General features: G+C 40.0%; 2 non-coding genes across 2 annotated transcripts; one reads left to right on the forward strand and one right to left on the reverse strand.

The window, feature by feature from the left end:
* Positions 1-236: 236 nt before the first annotated feature.
* On the forward strand, positions 237-309 carry TRNAK-UUU. The gene has a single exon. It is a non-coding gene; the product is annotated as a tRNA-Lys (tRNA).
* Positions 310-6,966: 6,657 nt separating this feature from the next.
* Positions 6,967-7,038, reverse strand: TRNAD-GUC. The gene has a single exon. It is a non-coding gene; the product is annotated as a tRNA-Asp (tRNA).
* Positions 7,039-22,450: the final 15,412 nt, after the last annotated feature.

A 22,450-nucleotide genomic window follows, 5' to 3' on the forward strand; every position in this document is an offset into this window, starting at 1 on the left:
CCCTTTGGCAATATAGGAATAATCTTCATTCTCCCTGCAATTGTGTACATGAATAGGCTGTTTAATGAAAGTACAGTGTGGAGGTTAAATTATCTGCTTGGTGATTAAATGGCTTAGGTGATTGAGCTCCAACCCTGGTAGTTTCTGAAACCATGGATTTCCTGTAGCTTTTCTTGGCAAGCCAATTACTGATGGGATTACGTTATTTAAAGAATGAAGAAGGTTACCACAGGAGGGCCTGGGTAGCTCAGTCGGTAGAGCATCAGACTTTTAATCTGAGGGTCCAGGGTTCAAGTCCCTGTCCAGGCGTTAGGTGTAGTTTTGACTTCTGCCACCTGTAGAAGTCAAAACAAAAAACTTCTGCTGTATGTGTCGAAACAGCCCTACCCTCAAACCTTTGCTAGGTTTAACTTACTTATACCCTCCGAAGGCTAAATCACATATTTGTAAGAAAATTTAGGATTATGGTAAAGATACTATAACAAGTAACTTGCACTGGAGTTACTGGATAGCTACTTTCAAATTCCCTTACGTGGTGGGGGATAACTACCTCATTCTAGAGGGTGTTGCAGTTTGGGAGCACCCTAGTAGCATGTAGACTGAGAGCAGTGGCCTTTGTCTTGTTCATCTCCGAGTTTCCCAGGTCTTAGACAAGATGGTAGTACACAAAACCCTGCAAGAAACACGAACTAAAATCCAGACAGATTTTGAAATTGTCAGTCATCCATTTTGTGCTTTCATTACAAAGCTACTGTCCTCACCTTAAGATATAATCTAAAAAAAAAAACAAACCAGAAATGGGCTTCTGTGCATTTTTTCTGTGTACAGCACTATAGATTTTTATAAGACTTGAAATGGGTTTTAGACAAAAAGTCGAGGTTTTTACCCAGTGGATACTCTGAGCACAGTAAGTGCATATTCTTTATGACTGTTCCCTCATTTTCACTAAGTCATATGTACCCTAGAGAAGAGGAGTAAAGCTAACAAGATTTCTATTAGAGAAACTCTGTATTTGAAAAGTTGTGGAAGTTTTCCCGCCTTCAAAGTGGACCTCAGAAATCAGTAGGCAGGGCAGCAGGAATTGTCAGTCCCTGGTTGCACCTGACATAAAAATGAAGTATTTTTTTTAGCAGAAACAGGTATTGAAAGGTCAAAAGTCTGCTGTTCCCCAGACTTAACCTCCAGCTCTCTCTTAGGTCCTAATTCAGCTGGTGAAATGATGAGATCTGTAAGAAGAGTGAGAGGGAGGCCGGGCGCGGTGGCTCAAGCCTGTAATCCCAGCACTTTGGGAGGCCGAGATGGGCGGATCACGAGGTCAGGAGATCGAGACCATCCTGGCTAACACGGTGAAACCCCGTCTCTACTAAGAAATACAAAAACTAGCCGGGCGAGGTGGTGGGCGCCTGTAGTCCCAGCTACTCGGGAGGCTGAGGCCGGAGAATGGCGTGAACCCGGGAGGCGGAGCTTGCAGTGAGCTGAGATCCGGCCACTGCACTCCAGCCTGGGCTACAGAGCGAGACTCCGTCTCAAAAAAAAAAAAAGAAGAGTGAGAGGAATTCAGGGTTTCAAAGACTTTCAGGGTCTCCCAAAGTGTGTCTCAATCACCTGGGGACTCATGTTTCTTCCTGAACTTGAGGAGATGTGTCCAATTTAGTAATGACTGGAGTGAACAAGGTTTCTTCTTCAGAGGAATTAAAAGATACAGAAAGAGGCCAGACTCAGTGGCTCACCCCTGTAATCCCAGCACTTTGGGAGGCCAAAGTGGGCAGATCACTTGAATTCAGGAGTTCAAGACCAGCCTGGCCAACATGGTGAAGCCCCATTACTACTAAAAATGCAAAAATTACCTGGGCGTGGTGGCATGCACCTATAGTCCCAGCTACTCAGGAGGCCGAGGCAGGAGAATTGCTTGAACCTGGGAGGTGGAGGTTGCAGTGAGCCAAGATCACGCCACTGGACTCCAACCTGGGTGACAGAGTGAGACTCAGTCTCAAATAAATAAATAAATAAAAATAAAAGATAGGGAAAGCAGAATGAAAGTTATAACTTACAACACAAGACAGAGGATTTAAATCTGTTGTCCCCTTCAACATTCTTTCTGCACTTTCACAATTGGGATTTCCTGGGTTATTTAAGGTTGGGTGGGAAGTGGAATGACTGCCCACTTCCAAGGGTTTTGCAGGCATAGAAGACCATTTCCCATGTCTCTCGTGCTTCCCCCTTTTTAGCACACCCATCCTAATGCTAACTTTTCCTTTCTCCTCTCCTCCACCTTCCCCTAGGCCCTTCTTCTTTTCCCTCTTGTCTTCTCTTTTCTTCTACCTTTCATTCTCTGTTACCTCTCATTTGCTACTTAAGTGTTTCCTTTCCCATCCATAAGGGCAAAGTTGAATGAATCACTTGGTAATGCATCACCTTGAACATCAGAGATTCCATATTAATCCATGTCCTCTTCTAATATGTTTCATCACATCTTATCTTAAGGTCCATCTCATTCAAAGACAAGAATGACCTGGATGTTGAAAAAGTAATATTTGCTGCCACGGTCATATTCGACCTTCAGTCATGCATGAGCACCTTTGCAGAGGAAGAAAGGAAGCAATGAGGTAAGAACCAAGACAACAAGAGACTTCATAATGTTTCCTGCAATAATGTCAGTTTCAAAATAAGTAAATAAATAAATAAATAAACAAATAAACCAAAACCATGGAAAATGATGAAAGGCTAGATTTTGTCAGGTATGGGACAGGGCAGGAAACAGAAAGCAGTGGCTGTGATTTACATAAACGGTGTTGTTCTTCTCTCCTGGGGGACTCAGAGTTGGGGAAAACAGAATAATTTTGGAGTCCACAAGTGCCATATTGAAAATATTAGTATGGTTTCACCCATCGAGGTCTGTGTTGTAGGTCCAGCATACATCTGCTGTGCAATCTGACTTTGCATAAGGTGCCAAGAAAACAGTTCTATGGATTCACATAAATTCGTTCAGCTCAACACAGAAGTACAATTTTATTCTTCATTCTTGATTTATTTTCCTTCCGTTTTCATTCATTTCCTCCATCCCCCTTCCTTTCATCCCAAGAGTCTCCTGCATTTCTTTCTTCTCTGAATATTATGTACTAGCAACCTCTGGCCAAAGAATGAGATGGATATGAGGGTGAGTGTAGGCATAGCTCTGAGCTTGTAAAGGTGAAAGCTATACAAAGCGAAGTGGAACCCAAGTTAATTTTAAGATTTCATGAGTTTTCTGTAGCCTGGAAACATTAGATTCAGGTTTTTCTTCCTTCCCAAATTTTACATTCTCTGACTTTTTCTGCTCAAGTAAGCATTTCCCTTGTCAAAGTGAGTATTGTGGAAATTGCTTTATCAGCATTAAAAGATGGTAGAAAAGAGATTTTAAAAAGTGCTACATGTAATGGGATATTTTGACTGTATATTTAATTTAATATAAATTAAAACAGGACTTTCAAGTATTGAGCCCATTGTACAAGCTCTGTTTAGAGAAGGGGTGATTATCCCTACAGTTTCTCATTGAGCAGCCCAGGTTAGCTTGTTAGTAAACTTGGAAAGCATGAATGCCTCCTAATGGAAGATTACTGCAACCTTAATTCCATGGTCCCACCCATTAAGGTCCTTATACCAAATATTATTGTAATTACTGACACCATCTAATTGTTAACTGATATATACTCTGTAGTTATAGATTTGTCTACTACGTTTTGTTTAGTGGCTATTTCAATGCCTCAAATCTTCTCAGTTTGTCTGCATCTGTGAGGGAACACAGTACACTTTTACCTCTCTACCATGGATTATCTCATATGGCTTGCCATAGCACATAATCTTTGCCAGCAAGATCTTAACTGCATCCAACTTTCTCCAGAAATATAGGTGTGATATTTATTGATGGCATTCTTCTCTGCGGAGACTTATTTGACACACACACTCACTCAAGACATACAAACATTTGGCTGAGTGCGGCGGGTCACACCTGTAATCCCAGCACTTTGGGAGGCCGAGGTGGGTGGATCACCTGAGGTCAGGAGGTCTAGACCAGCCTGGCCAACATGGTGAAGCCCCATTACTACTAAAAATTTTGCTGGGCATAGTGGTGGACACCTGTAATCCCAGCTACTCGGAGGCTGAGGCAGGAGAATCACTTGAACCCAGGAGGAGGGGGTTGCAGTGAGCCAAGATTACATCATTGCACTCCAGCCTGGGTGACAAGAGTGAAACTCTGTCTAAAAAAAAAAAAAAAAAAAGACATACAAACATTCACAAAGGACCTCACAATAAAGGGATGGGTTAGTGCCCCAAATGTGCAAAAATAAAATTATATAATTATCTCCTCTATTATTGGATGTTGAACTTTGACAAAATTATTACCACTTTCTAAGACACTCTTAAGAATAGTTGGATAGTCCTTTAGCATTATAAAATACATACACCTCAAGCCACAAGCCAATCAACATCTTGCTTTCTTACTCATCCTTCAACCTAGCACTCCCACTTTGAAATATTTATACTTAGGATACATTTCCAACAATATGAAACTATCTACACACATTAACTGCAGGACTACTTGAAACTGCAAAATACTGGAAACTACCTAAACTACCAAACATAGGATATTTATTGAATGAACTATTGTTTCACATGTAATGGTGTAATATGTAGTTATAAAAAGGAATGAGGGCCAAGTGCAGTGGCTCATGCCTGCAATCCTGGCATTTTGGAAGGCCGTGGCAGGAGGACTATTTGAGCACAGGAGTTTGAGACTAGCCTGGGTAAAATAGTGAGACCCTGTCTCTTCAAAAAATAATAATAATAAATTAGCTAGGTATGGTGGCGTATGACTGTGGTCCCAGCCACTAGGGAGGCTCAGGTGGGAGGATTGCTTGAGCCCAAGCGGTCAAGGCTGCAGTGTGAATTCCTTCAGTCACTTGGATTGCAGAGCCTTAGATTGGCTGTATCTCTGTACTGGCAGATTTTGACTGTCTCAGTTGACTCAGTGGACTTTTTGTTAAACCTGGACAACAGAAGCAACATGCATCCTGAAATATTAATACCATCTACTGAAGCCTGCTGAAGTCTCTTCATACCACAAACAACAGATCTTCTAAATGAGGGAGAGCAAGTAGGGAGTGAGAGAAGAAAGATCTTGTAGAACTGCCAGAGAATGCATTTGTTTTCACTCATCTTTGTTCATATGAAGTCCCTAAGAAACAGTATAAACTAAGGAAAGAGTAAGACCTTAAAATATCCCATCCAACTGTGGTAATAAAGTTAAAAACACACACTGACCAGATTTACAACTGGATAAACAGAGGGACAGAACTAAGTGACCTGGTTAAAGGTGTCTCTGTCTCTGCTAACTCCTCCTTAATAACTCGATTTGAAATGGTGCATAACAACTTAAAGTTTCATATGTTACAAAAAACTGTCAGAATCTTGGAAATGGGCAACAGAAATGATTGGGTGTCTTTTCAGTGAAGTGTTGGGCATTGTCTAATAGACCTCTGGAAATTACTTGATTGTGAGTGTGTACCTTTGACCAAATTTTTATTTGTTAAACTGTTCTAGGACTCCGCAGGAGAAAAGCTGACTTGTAGATAACTGATAGTAATGCAAATGATATTAGTCCATACCAACTCAAATACATTTTGTCTGATAGAAATATAATTAATTTCCAGTAGAAAATATAACCCCAGATATTACATTTTACTGTCCTGTATAGATTATTATTTTATTTTTATTATTATTATTGAGACGGAGTTTTGCTCTGTTGCCCAAGCTGGAGTGCAGTGGCACCATCTCGGCTCACTGCAACCTCCGCCTCCCAGATTCAAGCCATTCTCCTGCCTCAGCCTCCCGAGTAGCTGTGATTACAGGCGCACGACACCCTATCTGGCTAATTTTTGTATTTTTAGTAGAGACGGGATTTCACCAGTTGGTCAGGCTGGTTTCGAACTCCTGACCTCGTGATCTGTCTGCCTCCGCCTCCCAAAGTGCTGGGATCACAGGCGTGAGCCACCACGCCGGGCCTTTCCTGTATAGATTATTAATCAGTTTTCCATTTATCATTTACTTATTAATTTCCCCAAGAATCCTAAGATACAAATTATTAAATTCACAGATGGAAGGAGAGGACAAAATAATCCAAGACATCGCCCAATTTGCAAGTGATGCAGCCTAAATGTAAACTTCACCACCCACCCCAGTAGTTCGGCCCTTTCTGCCTCAAAGTCACTCCTGTGGCAGGCCGGCCTCAAACGACTCTCACCAACTAGCATGCTAGGAACACACTAAGGCAAAGAAAAACGCATTTCTTGTTCCCAACCAACCAGTCGAGGAATGAAAATTCCCAATTAGAGATCCTGGCGTGTTTCTAGAGTCAGCTGAACACACTTTGAATACTGGCGCGTTGGGTGACCTCTCTTCCCAGAGAGAAGGTGGCAGTGGACTTCCATCAGATGATGGCTTGCTGCGTGAACCCACTGATAAACCAATACGCAGGAATCAGACTTAAAATGACAAAACCAGGGCCAGGCGCGGTGGCTCACGCCTGTAATCCCAGCACTTTGGGAGGCCGAGGTGGGTGGATCACCTGAGGTTGGGAGTTTGAGGTCAGCCTGGCCAACATGGAGAAATCCCATCTCTACTAAAAATATAAAATTAGCCGGGTGGCGCATGGCTGTAATCCCAGCAGGAGCCTAAGGCAGAGAATCGCTTGAACCCGGGAGAGGGAGGTTGCAGTGAGTTGAGATCGCGCCATTGCACTCCAGCCTGGGCAACAATAGTGAAACTCCCTCTCAATAAATAAATAAATAAATAAACAAACAAACAAACAAATAAATAAATAAATAAGTAAAACCAGAAAGAGCTGCTTTCTAAGATTGGCCTTATTAAGGCCTGACTCGCTTTCTAACATTGGTATTGTTTAGGTTGGAATCAAAAATATCCACTTGTCTCCCCGTCGGGGAATCGAACCCCGGTCTCCCGCGTGACAGGCGGGGATACTCACCACTATACTAACGAGGAAGGCTTGAGAAAGCGCTAAAAAGTTCGTCTACTGAAGTGGTATTCATACATTGACTACTGAATTTTTCCTTGACAGAGGCCCTAAAAAATGCTAATCTTCATATTAAAAAGTTGTTATAAGATTCTATAAAACAGATTTCCCATGTTGCTTCGAAAACCTGAAAACGGCAGTTCTGCAAAAGATTATGACTTTGCTGAAAATAGTTCTAGGTCATGAATAGCAAAGAAATCTTCATTAATAGTAAGGAGCACAGTAAACTTAAAAAACTTCCTCTGCTCGAAATATCCTCCTTTCTTCTTCAACTCAAGTTTATTCATTATAGGTTTACCTCAAGGTCACCGTCCCCCAGGATTTTTTCTCGGACCAATGTGAGTTAGATGCCCTTCCTCTGGTTCTGTTTACCATGATAAAAATATACATATATTAATTTCTACATTTCCTTTCATAAAGGAAGGATCTTAAAGCCTAGGTTTTAGATTTTGCAGCATTGACATTAAATACGTGTTTATTTTTGTATAGCCGTTTAGTAGTAGAAATCCCATTCTTAGGAATGTGTTTCAGTGAAATTCCAGCTGAGCTCAATAAGTGGCTTCACAGAAATAAGATATTAATTGTACCAATTTGATGTAAAGGGAATTAAAGGCAACCTGATGTGCATCCGAAATCTGAATAAGTGTGTACTGAGAGAAAATCAGCAAGTTTTCTAGCACTGCTATAACATATCACAAACTGGGTGGTTTAAAACAATAAAAATTTGCTCTCAGTTCTGTTGTCTAGGAGTCTGAAATCAAAGTGTCTGCAGTCACCGTCTCTGAAGGCTCTAGGGAAGAATATTTCCTTGCCTCTTCCTAGTTTCTGGTGGCTCCTGGAAACCTCTAGTGTACCTTGGGTTGTAGCTGCGTAATTCCTATCTCTGTCTCTGTTGTTATGTGGCCTTCTTTTCTCTGTGTCTCTGTATGCCTTCTCTTCTCATAAAGACACCAGTCATTGGATTTAAGCCTCGCCCTAATCCAGTACGACCTCATCTTAACTAATTACGTCAGCCAAGACCCTATTTTCAAATAAAGTCACATTTTGAGGTTCTGGATGGACACAAACTTGGGGCAACATTATTTAATCCACTACAACTAAGAATGAAGAAGTGTTATATGCATGAGCTTAATTAACTACACCAAAGTAAACATTGAGAGCTGTAAAATCACTGATTACAATTGGCTGTGGGTGAGAGGGAAGAGAGGCGGGGAGGAAGAATATGCAATCTTGCATTGTTAATTGTTCAAACTAAGGAAACAAAGAGATTGTCTAAAGAAACACAATAACCAAGCTCTTAAATAATAATGTAATGATGGAGATAACAAATAGATAAAAATTACAAACTTTCTAAAAATATCAGAAGAGGTAGAATGACAAAATAGCTTATTTTCGAAATAGAAACTGAAAACTTAAATAAGTGGAAAAACATATCATATTTACAGATAAGAAGACAATATCTCAACCATATCATTTCTTCCCAAACTGATCTATTGATTCAGTGTAATTTCAACATAAATTCCAAAAGTGTTTTTCCAAGGATTTGATAAACTGGTTGTAAAATTATATGGAAGTGCATAGGAACTATAATAGCAAGAACACTTACTAAAAATAAGGAGAAAATTGCCAACAAACTTGCAGGACTTATTAGACATTCCAGAAATTCATATATTAAAACACGTAGATATAAAATCTTGAGTTGACAAAATACAAAAAAGAGCTCATTAAAGAAAAACTCACACATAAATAAACTCTGGTATATTGACTGAGGGTTATGCCAGATCATAGGAGAGTTGGGGGTATTTAATGAATGAAGCCAGGAATATAATATTCTTATAGAGGGAAACACGAAGTTCGGTAAAGATTAACACCATGAGCTGGGCACGGTGGCTCACGCCTGTAATCCCAGCACTTTGGGAGGCTGAGGTGGGTGGATTGCCTAGGTCAGGAGTTCAAGACCAACTTGGCCAACATAGTGAAACCCCGTCTCTACTAAAAATACAAAAAATTAGCCGGGCTCGGCGGCAGGCACCTGTAATCCCAGCTACTCGGGAGGCTGAGACAGGAGAATCGCTTGAACCTGGGATGTGGAGGTTGCAGTGACGCAAGGCAATGTCGTTTCACTCCAGCCTCGGCAACAAGAGAAAAACCCTGTCTAAAAAAAAAAAAAAAAAAAAAAAGATTAACACCATGAAGATCAAGGACATAAATGTCAAGAACAAAATTTGCAATTCTTACTAGTATTTCTACAAATCAATCAGGACTGCGTATACACTAGTTAGGTAGTAAGATGGAGACATTTAATACAACAAATTGGCTACACTAGTGATAGAGAAACTGATACGACACATGGGACAGAGATTAGCAAGAACTGGAAATCACTAAAGGCCAAAAGCCTCTGCCACCTGGAAGAACCTGAAGCCGCAGCAGGCTTACCCTTCAGGCTCTTGACACATTAAGATGTAGCAGAAGCCCAGGAGGGATGGGTAATACCCTGTTTCCACTTTTCCTTCTTCCCTTTCATCTCCATTCAGTGCCTAACATTGGTTAAGTCCAGCCAGAAGTCAGTTGACAAGGGAGTCTGGGAAACGCAGTTTACGTCATTGCAGTGTAGAGCACAAAAGAGCATGGGTGATGAGTAAGTCTGAGCAAAAACAGCTAAGTGAACTCTACCTCTTTTGCTACTCAACATCCAATCTCAGCATTTTACCAATATTTAACTCACATTCAAAAACTAATGCTTTCTGCACATGAAGAGATCCTTAAACTCCCCCAGAAAAGAAAAGCAAGTACCATCACACTTTCTGGAAGAGACAGCATTATTAGAGCCTAGGAATTGAAATTATCTGGCTTAAGGTTTAATCGTACTTCTCGTGTCCAGTGAGAGCTAAAGTGAAGGAGAATATGCAGCTGTTCCTATAGATGGTGCCCAAAGCAGGCAGACAGTGGTAGAAATTATCTGACTCCTTTATTCTTTTACTCTCCTATCACCCACCAGTGCATTTTGTTGACTAAACTGAGCTGCAGACAAATGTGAAGCAGGCTTGGGAAATGCAGTCGGAGTTCAACCCTCTTTGATGTGGGAAAAAGGTGAAGGAGAAGGGTGAAGAAAGAATTTGAGAAGCAAGAGGCACATATATGAGAATATGTATTGGAAGTAGTAAAGATTGGAAACACTGGTTAAACAAGACACAAAAATGCCCCAGGTTTAAGAAAACCTTGATAATTATGAAAGTAATTACAGATTAAATTGAAAACACAAGTTACTCTGAGAAAGATTAAACTGCATCCAGATAATTGAATTGAATTGCAAGGGATTAGATAAGGAGGAAGATAAAAAAATGTAGCAAGACTTCCACATGTAAATAAGTCAAATATATACATGAAATAATCAAATAGATAAATAAACTGACATTTAGAAGAAAATTCAAATGTATAAATCCAAACATATGTAGATATGTTCAACCTCATTGTGATAAAGGAATACAAACCATCACTACAATAAGATACTATTAACCTCCACTTGATCAGATTAAAATGAAATGTGCAAAAATAATAGCAGTTGACTATTTAGATATGTAGTAGTATCCCTAATACATTGCCAAGAGAGGCATCCATTTTTACAACCCTGAAAAATGGTTTGTCATTATCTCAAAAAGTTAAACATTTACAAAATCTAACAAATTGACAATTTTTCTTCTAGGAACACACACACACACACACACACACAAAAAACACTTGTAACTCTGCACCATGCTGTATGTGCATAATTGCTCATAGAACTGTTAACAATATTAAATATGCCTGGAAACAACTCAGATGCTCATTGGTTGATGTGTGAAAGGCCTGATGCAAAGATTTTTGAAGTCTGCACTCTGAAATGAGAAAATTTCCCATGGTATATGCATGAAAATTATTCATATATTAGCTGCTCCTACCCCACAAAAAAATCCTCAATATACTCTAAAATATAGAAATAGTAGAAATCAACATTTTCTGACCTTTGAAAATTATAGAACTTTCTTTTAAAAACTAGGGCCGGCCGTGCACGGTGGCTCATGCCTATAATCCCAGCACTTTAGGAGGCCGAGGCGGGTGGATTACCTGATGTTATGTGGGGAAAAGAAAGATAGATCAGACTGTTACTGTGTCTGTGTAGAAAGAAGTAGACATAAGAGACTCTATTTTGTTCTGTATTAAGAAAAATTCTTCCGCCTTGAGATGCTGTTAATATGTAACCCTAGCCCCAATCCTGTGCTAGCAGAGACATGTGCTGTGTTGACTTAAGGTTTAATGGATTTAGGGTTATGCAGGATGTGCTTTGTTAAAAAAGTGCTTGAAGGCAGTATGCTTGTTAAAAGTCATGCCATTCTTTAATCTCAAGTACCCAGGGACACAGTATACTGCAGAAGACAAAAGTACCCAGGGACACAATACACTTCGGAAGGCCGCAGGGACCTCTGCCTAGGAAAGCCAGGTATTGTCCAAGGTTTCTCCCCATGTGATAGCCTGAGATGTGGCCTCCTAGGAAGGGAAAGACCTGACCATCCCCCAGCCCGATACCTGTAAAGGGTCTGTGCAGAGGAGGTTTAGTAAAAGAGGAAGGCCTCTTTGCAGTTGAGATAAGCGGAAGGCATCTGTCTCCTGCTCGTCCCTGGGCAATGGAATGTCTTGGTGTAAAACCCGATTCTATGTTCTATTTGCTGAGATAGGAGAAAACAGCCTTAAGGCTGGAGGTGAGACATGCTGGCGGCAATATTGTTCTTTAATGCACCGAGATGTTTATGTATGTGCACATCAAAGCACAGCACCTTTTCTTAACCTTGTTTAGACATAGAGACCTTTGTTCACATGTTTTCCTGCTGACCCTCTCCCCGGTATTACCCTATTGTACTGCCACATCCCCCTCTCCGAGATAGTAGAGATAATGATCAATAAATACTGAGGGAATTCAGAGACCAGTGCCAGGGCGGGTCCTCCCTATGCTGAGTGCCGGTCCCCTGGGCCCACTTTTTCTTTCTCTATACTTGTCTCTGTGTCTCTTTCTTTTCTCCGTCCCACCTGACAAGAAACGCCCACAGGTGTGGAGAGGCAGGCCACCCCTTCATCTGGATGCTCGAGCGTGGTCATTGAGGACAAGTCAATGAGAGATTCCAGAGTACATCTATGGTCAGCCTTGCGGTAAGCCTGTGTGCTCGAAAGAACCTAGGGTAACAATGGGGCAAACTAAAAGTAAATATGCCTCTTATCTCAGCTCTATTAAAATTATTTTTAAAAGATGGGGAGTTAGAGTCTCTACAGAAAATCTAATCATGCTATTTCAAACGATAGAACAATTCTGCCCACGGTTTCTAGAACAGGGAACTTTAGATCTAAAAGATTAGGAAAAAATTGGCAAAGAATTAAAACAAGCAAGTAGGTAGGGTGAAATCATCCCACTTACAGTATGGAATGATTGGGTAATTATTAAAGTAGCTTTAGAACGGTTTCAAACAGGAGAAGATACTGTTTCAGTTTCTGATGCTCCTGAAAGCTGTGTAATCGATTGTGAAGAAGAGGCAGGGATAGAATCCTGGAAAGGAACAGAAAGTTCACATTGTAAATATGTAGCAGAGTTGGCAATGGCTCAGTCAACGCAAAATGTTGACTATAATCAATTACAGGAGGTGATATATCCTGAAACGTTAAAATTAGAAGAAAAAGGTCAAGAATTAGTGGGGCCATCAGAGTCTAAACCACGATGGCCAACTCGTCTTCCAGCAGCTCAGATGCCTGTAACATTACAACCTCAAATGCAGGTTAGACAAGTACAAACCCCAAAAGAAGATCAAATAGAACAAGATAGAGTCTCTGTCACGTCGGCGCCAATCCAAATACAGTATCCACAATATCAGCTGGTAGAAAATAAGACCCAATTGCCAGTAGCCTATCAATATTGGCCGCCAGCTGAACTTCAGTATCGGCCGCCCCCATAAAATCAGTATGGACAGCCAGGAACGTTTCCAGCACCACAGGGCAGGGCGTTATAGCCGCAGCCACCCAGTGTGAGACTTAATCCTACCGCACCACCTAGTGGAGAGGGTAGTGAATTACATAACATTATTGATAAGAAAACAAGGAGATACTGAGGCGGGGCAATTCTCAGTAATATTAGAACCGATACCACTTGGAGAAGGGGCCCAAGAGGGAGAGCCTCCCCTAGCTGAAGCCAGATATGAGTACTTTTCTATAAAAATGCTAAAAGATATGAAATAGGGAGTAAAACAGTATGGACCCAACTCCACTTATATAAGGACATTATTAGATTCCATTGCTCATGGGCATAGACTCATTCCTTATGACTGGGAGATTTTGGCAAAATCATCACTCTCACCCTCTCAATTTTTACAATTTAAGACTTGGTGGATTGATGGGGCACAAGAACAGGTCCGAAGAAATAGGACTGCCAATCCTCCTATTAACATAGATGCAGATCAACTATTGGGAATAGGTCAAAATTGGAGCACTACTGAGCAACAAGCAATAATGCAAAATAAGGCCATTGAGCAAGTTAGAGCTATCCGCCTTAGAGCCTGGGAAAAAAATCCAAGATCCAGGAACCACCTGCCCCTCATTCAATATAATAAGACAAGGCTCTGAAGAACCCTACCATGATTTTGTGGCAAGGCTTCAAGATGCTGCTCAAAAGTCAATTACCGATGAGAATGCCTGTAAGGTCATAGTGGAGTTGATGGCATACAAAAACGCCAGTCCTGAGTGTCAATCAGCCATTAAGCCATTTAAAGGAAAGGTCCTGGCAGGATCAGATGTAATCTCAGAGTACGGAAAAAGCCTGTGATGGAATTGGAGGAGCTATGCATAAAGCTATGCTTACGGCTCAAGCAATCACAGGAGTTGCTTTAGGAGGACAAGCCAGAACATTTGGGGGAAAATGTTATAATTGTGGACAAATTGGCACCTAAAAAAATTACCCAGTCTCAAACAAACAAAATATAACTATTCAAGGTATTACAACAACAGATAAAGAGCCACCTGACTTATGTCCAAGATGCCAAAAAGGAAAACATTGGGCTAATCAATGTCATTCTAAATTTGATAAAAAATGGGCAACCATTGTCGGGAAACGAGAAGACGGGCCAGCCTCAGGCCCTGCAACAAACTGGGGCATTCCCAGTTCAGCCCTTTGTTCCTCAGGGTTTTCAGGGACAACAACCCCCACTGTCACAAGTACTTCAAGGAATGAGCCTGTTACCACAATATAGCAATTGTCCCCCGCCACAAGCGGCAGTGCAGCAGTAGATTTATGTACTATACAAGCAGTCTCTCTGCTTCCAGGGGAGCCCCCACAAAAAATCCCCACAGGGGCCCACTGCCTAAGGGGACTGTGGGACTAATCTTAGGAAGATCAAGTCTAAATCTAAAGGGAGTTCAAATTCATACTGGTGTGGTTAATTCAGACTACAAAGGTGAAATTCAACTGGTTATTAGCTCCTCAATTCCTTGGAATGCCAGTCCAGGAGACAGGATTGCTCAATTATTACTCCTGCCTTATATTAGGTTGGTAAGAGTGAGATAAAAAGAACAGGAGGGTTTGGAAGCACTGATTTGCAGGAAAGGCTGCATATTGGACAAGTCAGTTCTCAGAGAGCAGACTTGTGTGTAAGGCCATTATTCAAGGAAGAAGTTTGAAGGGCTCACAGACACTGGAGCAGAGGTCTCTATCATTGCTTTAAATCAGTGGCCAGGCTGTTACAGGACTTGTCGAAAAGGCTGTTACAGGACTTCTCAGCATAGGCACTGCCTTAGTAGTGTATCAAAGCACTGTGATTTTACATTGTTTAGGGCCGGATAATCAAGAAAGTACTGTTCAACCAATGATTACTTCCATTCCTGTTAATCTGTGGTGTCGAGATTTGTTACAACAACGGGGTGCAGAAATCACTATGCCTGCTCCATTATGCAGCCCCACGAGTCAAAAAATCATGACTAAGATGGGATATGTAACAGAAAAGGGATTAGGAGAACATGAAAATGGTATTAAAGTCCCAATTGAGACTGACGGAAATCAAGAAAGAAAAGGAATACGGTGTCCTTTTTAGGGGCAGCCACTGTAGAGCCTCCTAAATCCATTCCATTAACTTGGAAAACAGGAAAACCAGTATGGGTAAATCAGTGGCCACTACCAAAACAAAAACTGGAGGCTTTGCATTTATTAGAAGGAACAATTAGAAAAGGGACATATTGAGCCTTTATTCTCGTCTTGTAATTCTCCCGTGTTTGCAATTCAGAAAAAATCCGGCCGATGGCTTATATGTTAACTGACTTAAGAGCCGTCAATGCCGTAATTCAACCCATGGGACCTCTCCAACCCGGACTGCCCTCTCCGGCCATGACCCCAAAAGACTGGCCTCTAATTATAATTGATCTGAAGGATTGCTTTTTTACCATTCCTCTGGCAGAGCAGGATTGTGAACAATTTGCCTTTACTATACCAGTCATAAATAATAAAGAACCAGCCACCAGGTTTCAGTGGAAAGTGTTACCTCAGGAAATGCTTCATAGTCCAACTATTTGTCAGACTTTTGTAGGTCAAGCTCTTCAACCAGTTAGAGACAAATTTTCAAACTGTTATATCATTCAGTATGTTGATATTTTATGTGCTTCAGAAATGAGACAAATTAATTGACTGTTACACATTTCTGCAAGCAGAGGTTGCCAAAGCAGGCCTGACAATAGCATCTGATAAGATTCAAACCTCTACTCCTTTTCATTATTTAGGGATACAAATAGAAAATAGAAGAATTAAGCCACAAAAAATAGAAATAAGAAGAGACACATTAAAAACATTAAATGACTTTCAAAAATTGCTAGGAGATATTAATTGAATTCGGCCAACTCTAGGGATTCCTACTTATGCCATGTCAAATTTGTTCTCTATCCTAAGAGGAGACCCAGACTTAAATAGTAAAAGAATAGTAACCGCAGAGGCAACAAAAGAAATTAAATTAGTGGAAGAAAAAAAATTTAGTTAGTGCAAATAAATAGAATAGATCCCTTAGCTCCAGTCCAACTTTTGATTTTTGCTACTGCACATTCTCCAACAGGCATCATTGTTCAAAATACTGATCTTGTGGAGTGGTCATTTCTTCCTCACAGTACAATTAAGACTTTTACATTGTACTTGGATCAGATAGCTACATTAATTGGTCAGGCAAGATTACGAATAATAAAATTGTGTGGAAATGACCCAGACAAAATAGTTATTCCACAAGTTATTGTTCCTTTAAACAAGGAACAAGTTATTGTTCCTTTAAACAAGGAACAAGTTATTGTTCCTTTAAACAAGGAACAAGTTAGACAAGCCTTTATCAATTCTGGTGCGTGGCAGATTGATCTCGCTAATTTTGTGGGAATTATTGATAATCATTACCCAAAAATAAAAATCTTACAGTTTTTAAAATTGACTACTTGGATTTTACCTAAAATTGCCAGACATAAACCTTTAGAAAATGCCCTCACAGTATTTACCGATGGTTCCAGCAATGGAAAAGCGGCTTACATGGGGCCAAAAGAGCGAGTAATAATCAAAACTCAATGTCAATTGGCTCAAAGAGCAGAGTTGGCTGCAGTCATTACAGTGTTACAAGATTTTAATCAACCTATTAATATTGTATCAGATTCTGCTTATGTAGTACAGGCTACAAGGGATGTTGAGACAGCTCTAATTAAATATAGCATGGATGATCAGTTAAACCAGCTGTTCAATTTATTACAACAAACTGTAAGAAAAAGAAATTTCCCATTTTATATTACTCATATTCGAGCACACACTAATTTACCAGGGCCTTTAACTAAAGCAAATGAACAAGCTGACTTACTGGTATCCTCTGCATTCATAAAAGCACAAGAACTTCATACTTTGACTCATGTAAATGCAGCAGGATTGAAAAACAAATTTGATGTCACATGGAAACAGCCAAAAGATATTGTACAACATTGCACCCAGTGTCAAGTCCTACACCTGCCCACTCAAGAGGCAGGAGTTAATCCCAGAGGTCTGTGTCTTAATGCGTATGGCAAATGGATGTCACGTATGTACCTTCATTTGGAAGATTATCATATGCTCATGTAACAATTGATACTTATTCACATTTCATATAGGCAATCTGCCAGACGGGAAAAAGTATTTCCCATGTTAAAAAACATTTATTATCTTGTTTTGCTGTCATGGGAGTTCCAGAAAAAATTAAAACTGGCAATGGACCAGGATACTGTAGTGAAGCTTTCCAAGAATTCTTAAATCAGTGGAAAATTACACATACAACATACAACAGGAATTCCCTATAATTCCCAAGGACAGGCCATAGTTGAAAGAACTAATAGAACACTCAGAACTCAATTAGTTAAACAAAAAGAAGGGGGAGACAGTAAGGAGTGTACCACTCCTCAGATAAAACTTAATCTAGCACTCTATACCTTAAAGTTTTTAAACATTTATAGAAATCAGACTACTACTTCTGCAGAACAACATCTTACTGGTAAAAATAACAGTCCATATGAAGGAAAACTGGTTTGGTGGAACAACAAAAATAAGACATGGAAAATAGGGAAGGTGGTAACATGGGGGAGAGGTTTTGCTTGTGTTTCACCAGGAGAAAATCCGTTTCCTGTTTGGATACCCACAAGACATTTGAAGTTCTACAATGAACCCATTGGAGATGCAAAGAAAAGTGCTGCCATGGAGACAGAAACACCACAATCGAGCATCATCGACTCACAAGATGAGCAAAATGGTGATGTCAGAAGAACAAATGAAATTGCCATCCATCAAGAAGGCGGAGCCGCCAACTTGGGCACAATTAAAGAAGCTGACACAGTTAGCTAAAAAACGCCTAGAGAACACAAAGGTGACACAAACTCCAGAGAATATGCTGCTTGCAGCTTTGATTTTGTCAACGGTGGTAAGTCTCCCCATGCCTGCAGGAGCAGCTGCAGCTAATTATACCTACTGGGCCTATGTGCCTTTCCCACCCTTAATTCGGTCAGTCACATGTGTGGATAATCCTATTGAAGTATATGTTAATAATAATAGTATATGGGTACCTGGCCCCATGATCGTTGCCCTGCCAAACCTAAGGAAGAAGGAATGATGATAAATATTTCCACTGGGTATCATTATCCTCCTATTTGCCTAGGGAGAGCACCAGGATGTTTAATGCCGGCAATCCAAAATTGGTTGGTGAAAGCACCCATTGTCAGCACCACCAGTAGATTTACTTATCACATGGTAAATGGAATGTCACTCAGGCTACAGGTAAATTATTTACAGGACTTTTCTTATCAAAGATCATTAAAATTTAGGGCTAAAGGGAAACCTTGCCCCAAGGAAATTCCCAAAGGATCAAAAGACACAGAAGTTTTAGTTTCGGAAGGACGTGTGGCCAATAGTGCTGTGATAATTACAAAATGATGAATTCGGAACTATTATTGATTGGGCATCTTGAGAACAATTCTACCACAATTGCACAGGGCAAACTCAATCGTGGCCCAGTGCGTGAGTCCAGCTGTTAATAGTGACTTAACAGAAAGTTTAGACAAACATAAGCACAAAAAATTACAGTCTTTCTACCCTTGGGAATGGGGAGAAAAAGGAATCTCTACTCCAAGACCAAAAATAATAAGTCCTGTTTCTGGTCCTGAATATCCAGAATTATGGAGGCTTACTGTGGCCTCATACCGCATTAGAATTTGGTCTGGAAATCAAACTGTAGAAACAAGAGATCGTAAGCCATTTTATTCTATCGACCTAAATTCCTGTCTAACAGTTCCTTTGCAAAGTTGTGTAAAGCCCCCTTATATGCTAGTTATAGGAAATACAGTTATTAAACCAGATTCCCAAACTATAACCTGTGAAAACTGCAGATTGTTTACTTGCATTGATTCGACTTTTAATTGATATCACCGTATTCTGCTAGGGAGAGCAAGAGAAGGATCCCTGTGTCCATGGACCCACCATGGGAGGCCTCGCCATCCGTCCATGTTTTGACTGAAGTATTAAAAGGCATTTTAAATAGATCCAAAAGATACATTTTTACTTTAATTGTAGTGATTATGGGATTAATTGCAGTCACAGCTACGGCCGCTGTGGCAGGAGTTGCATTGGATTCTTCTGTTCGGACAGTAAGCTTTGTTAACGATTGGCAAAAGAATTCTACAAGATTGTGGAATTCACAATCTGGTATTGATCAAAAATTGGCAAATCAAATTAATGATCCTTGACAAACTGTCATTTGGATAGGAGATTGGCTTATGAGCTTGGAACATCATTTCCAGTTACAGTGTGACTGGAATACGTCAGATTTTTGTATTACACCCCGAGTTTATAATGAGTCTAAGCATCACTGGGACATGGTTAGATGCCATCTGCAGGGAAGAGAAGATAATCTCACTTTAGACATTTCCAAATTAAAAGAAATTTTCGAAGCATCAAAAGCCCATGTAAATTTGGTACCAGGAACTGAGGCAATCGGAGGAGTTGCTGATGGCCTCACAAATCTTAACCCTGTCACTTGGGTTAAGACCATGGGAAGTACTACTGTTGTAAATTTCATGTTAATCCTTGTGTGCCTGTTCTGTCTGTGGTTAGTCTGCAGGTGTACCCAGCAGCTCCGAAGAGACAGTGACCATCGAGAATGGGCCATGATGACCATGGTGATTTCGTCAAAAAGAAAAGGGAGAAATGTGGGGAAAAGAAAGAGATCAGACTATTGCTGTGTCTATGTAGAAAGAAGTAGACATAAGAGACTCCATTTTGTTCTGTATTAAGAAAAATTCTTCTGCCTTAAGATACTGTTAATCTATAAGCCTAGCCCCAACCCTGTGCTAGCAGAGACATGTGCTGTGTTGACTCAAGGTTTAATGGATTTAGAGCTATGCAGGATGTGCTTTGTTAAAGAAGTGCTTGGAGACAGTATGCTCGTTAAAAGTCATCCCCATTCTCTAATATTATGTAGCGGACTCCATACGATAGCACTCAAGCAGTAACCAAAGGAAAACTTGTAGGCTTAATAAAAAGGAAACAATATTTCTACCAATAAAAAGAAAATAATATTGAAGCCAAGACTCTGTCTCAGAGAGTGACTTAGTTTGGGTTCCCAAGAAACAGATTATCTGAGAGAGATTATGTGCACAAAATTTATTACAGAGAACACAGAAGAAGATATAAGAATGAGAGGAAAGCAGAATAGGAGAGAGGAAAAAGTAAAACTGCAAAGCAGTTACAGCAGAGGCTTCAGCCAAGCCATGGGAGCTCTGGTAGGATGCCCTTCAGAACTGTCCCAAATTGAAGCAAAAATGTGGTCACTGGACACTGTTTGCCCCAGAGAGAGTCTAGTCCTGAGAGAGTACAATTGTTGGCAGAGGCTCTGTTCCTGGAGGTGAAATGACATTTTAGCAGTCAACACTGCTGGAAGCTATGAGAATGGAGCCTTGATACTGTGAAGAGGGGTAGCCCCATCAGATATTAAAATATACTCTTCATGCATCCATAATTAAAGCACTATAGCATTCACAAATGAATAGACAGTCTAGTAATGGAATACAAAGTCCAGAAGTAAACAGAAGTAAAAAAAAAAATCACATATGGGTATTTAGTATTTTATAAAGCGTGTATTTCAAGCCATAGGTATAAAGACAGACTTTTTGACAAGTAGTTCGGGAACAACTTGTTAGCCAATTAGAGCTAAAACGAAATTCAGCTCTCACTCTTTATGCAAGAATAAATTCCAAATGAATCAGTGATCTAAGTGCAAACACTGAAAACCTACAAGTATTAAAAAGAGTCGTGTGAATTCCCTTGTAGCCTGGATATAGAGTTTCCTAATTATAGTTATACTGTAGATATAATAAAAGAAAATTTAATAGCTTTAAGCACCTAAAAATATGGTACAAAGAAACATGATAAGCAGACTCTAAAGAGAGTTAACAAATGGTGTGAATGGGGGCAGGGAGACTATTTGCAATGTGTATCACAGATAAAGAGTTAATATCCTTAATACAGAAACATTTTTCAACAATTGAAGAAACATTTTTCAACAATCGAAGAAAAGAAAACTTTATAGTAAAATGGGCAAAAACATTAACAGATAATATATATATTTGCACATACGAAAATATGTTTAAATTCTGTAATAAACAATTGCAAATTGAAACTACGTGAAGATACTATTTCTCTGCTATCAGATTGGTAAACATTTTAAAAGTATGTCAATGCATACAGGGAACAAGTAGTGTCATTTATTTCTGGTAAGGAAGCACATTGATATCAATACAAGCTTTATGAAGGGGAATTAGACTATGCCTAACAAAATTATATATATCTTAATCATTTCACCCAACAATCCCAAGTCTAACAATTTACCCTGAAAATCTACATCAACAAAATGAAAATATTCATAAGAATATTTACTCATTGCAGCATTGTTTGTAATTGCAAAATTTTTTGAACAACCTAAATGCTTAAGCATAAAAGAATGACTAGATTGTTACTTCCACACAATGGAGTACTTATGGAGCTGTACAAAAGATCTCTATGAACTGACATGGAGAGATTTCTAACATATATTGCTAAGCAAAAAAAGTAAAGCAAATCAATATCTATATACTGTAAATCAATATATACACAATATAGTATAATATCTTTAGTCTGAGAAAGAAGAGGACATTTTATAAAGTATGTATCGCTGGGCACAGTGGCTCACACCTGTAATCCCAGCACTTTGGGAGGCCTAGGTGGTTGGGTCACAAGGTCAGGAGTTGGAGACCAGCCTGACCAACATGATGAAACCCTGTCTCTACTAAAAATACAAAAATTACCCGGGCCTGGTGGCACGTGCCTGTAATCCCAGCTACTCAGGAGGCTGAGACAGGAGAATCGCTTGAACCAGGGAGGTGGAGGTTGCAGGAGCCGAGATGGCGCCATTGCACTCCAGACTGGTCTCAAAATAAATAAATAAATAAATAAATAAATAAAAAAGTATGTATCTGCCTGCTTATTCAAAGGAGGTACAGGAAGGATAAAAAAAAGAAACTGGTAAGATGGATTACCTATAGGCGGTAGATGAGAATGAGTTGAAAAAGATGGAGAAGGAAAGAAAAAGAAGCAATGAAGGGAAGCGGTATTTCTTCGAGTATATCTCTTTTGCATAGTTCTAACTTTTAAAATGATGCTATGTTTTAACTATATACAAAAACTAAAATAGGCCGGGCACAGTGGCTCATGCCTGTAATCCCAGCAATTTGGGAGGCCGAGCGGGCAGATCGCCTGAGGTCAGGAGTTCAAAGCCTGGCCAACATGGTGAAACCCCGTCTCTATTAAAAATA

This window comes from Mandrillus leucophaeus, unplaced genomic scaffold (genome assembly GCF_000951045.1).
Source record: "Mandrillus leucophaeus isolate KB7577 unplaced genomic scaffold, Mleu.le_1.0 Scaffold392, whole genome shotgun sequence".
Lineage (NCBI taxonomy): Eukaryota > Metazoa > Chordata > Mammalia > Primates > Cercopithecidae > Mandrillus > Mandrillus leucophaeus.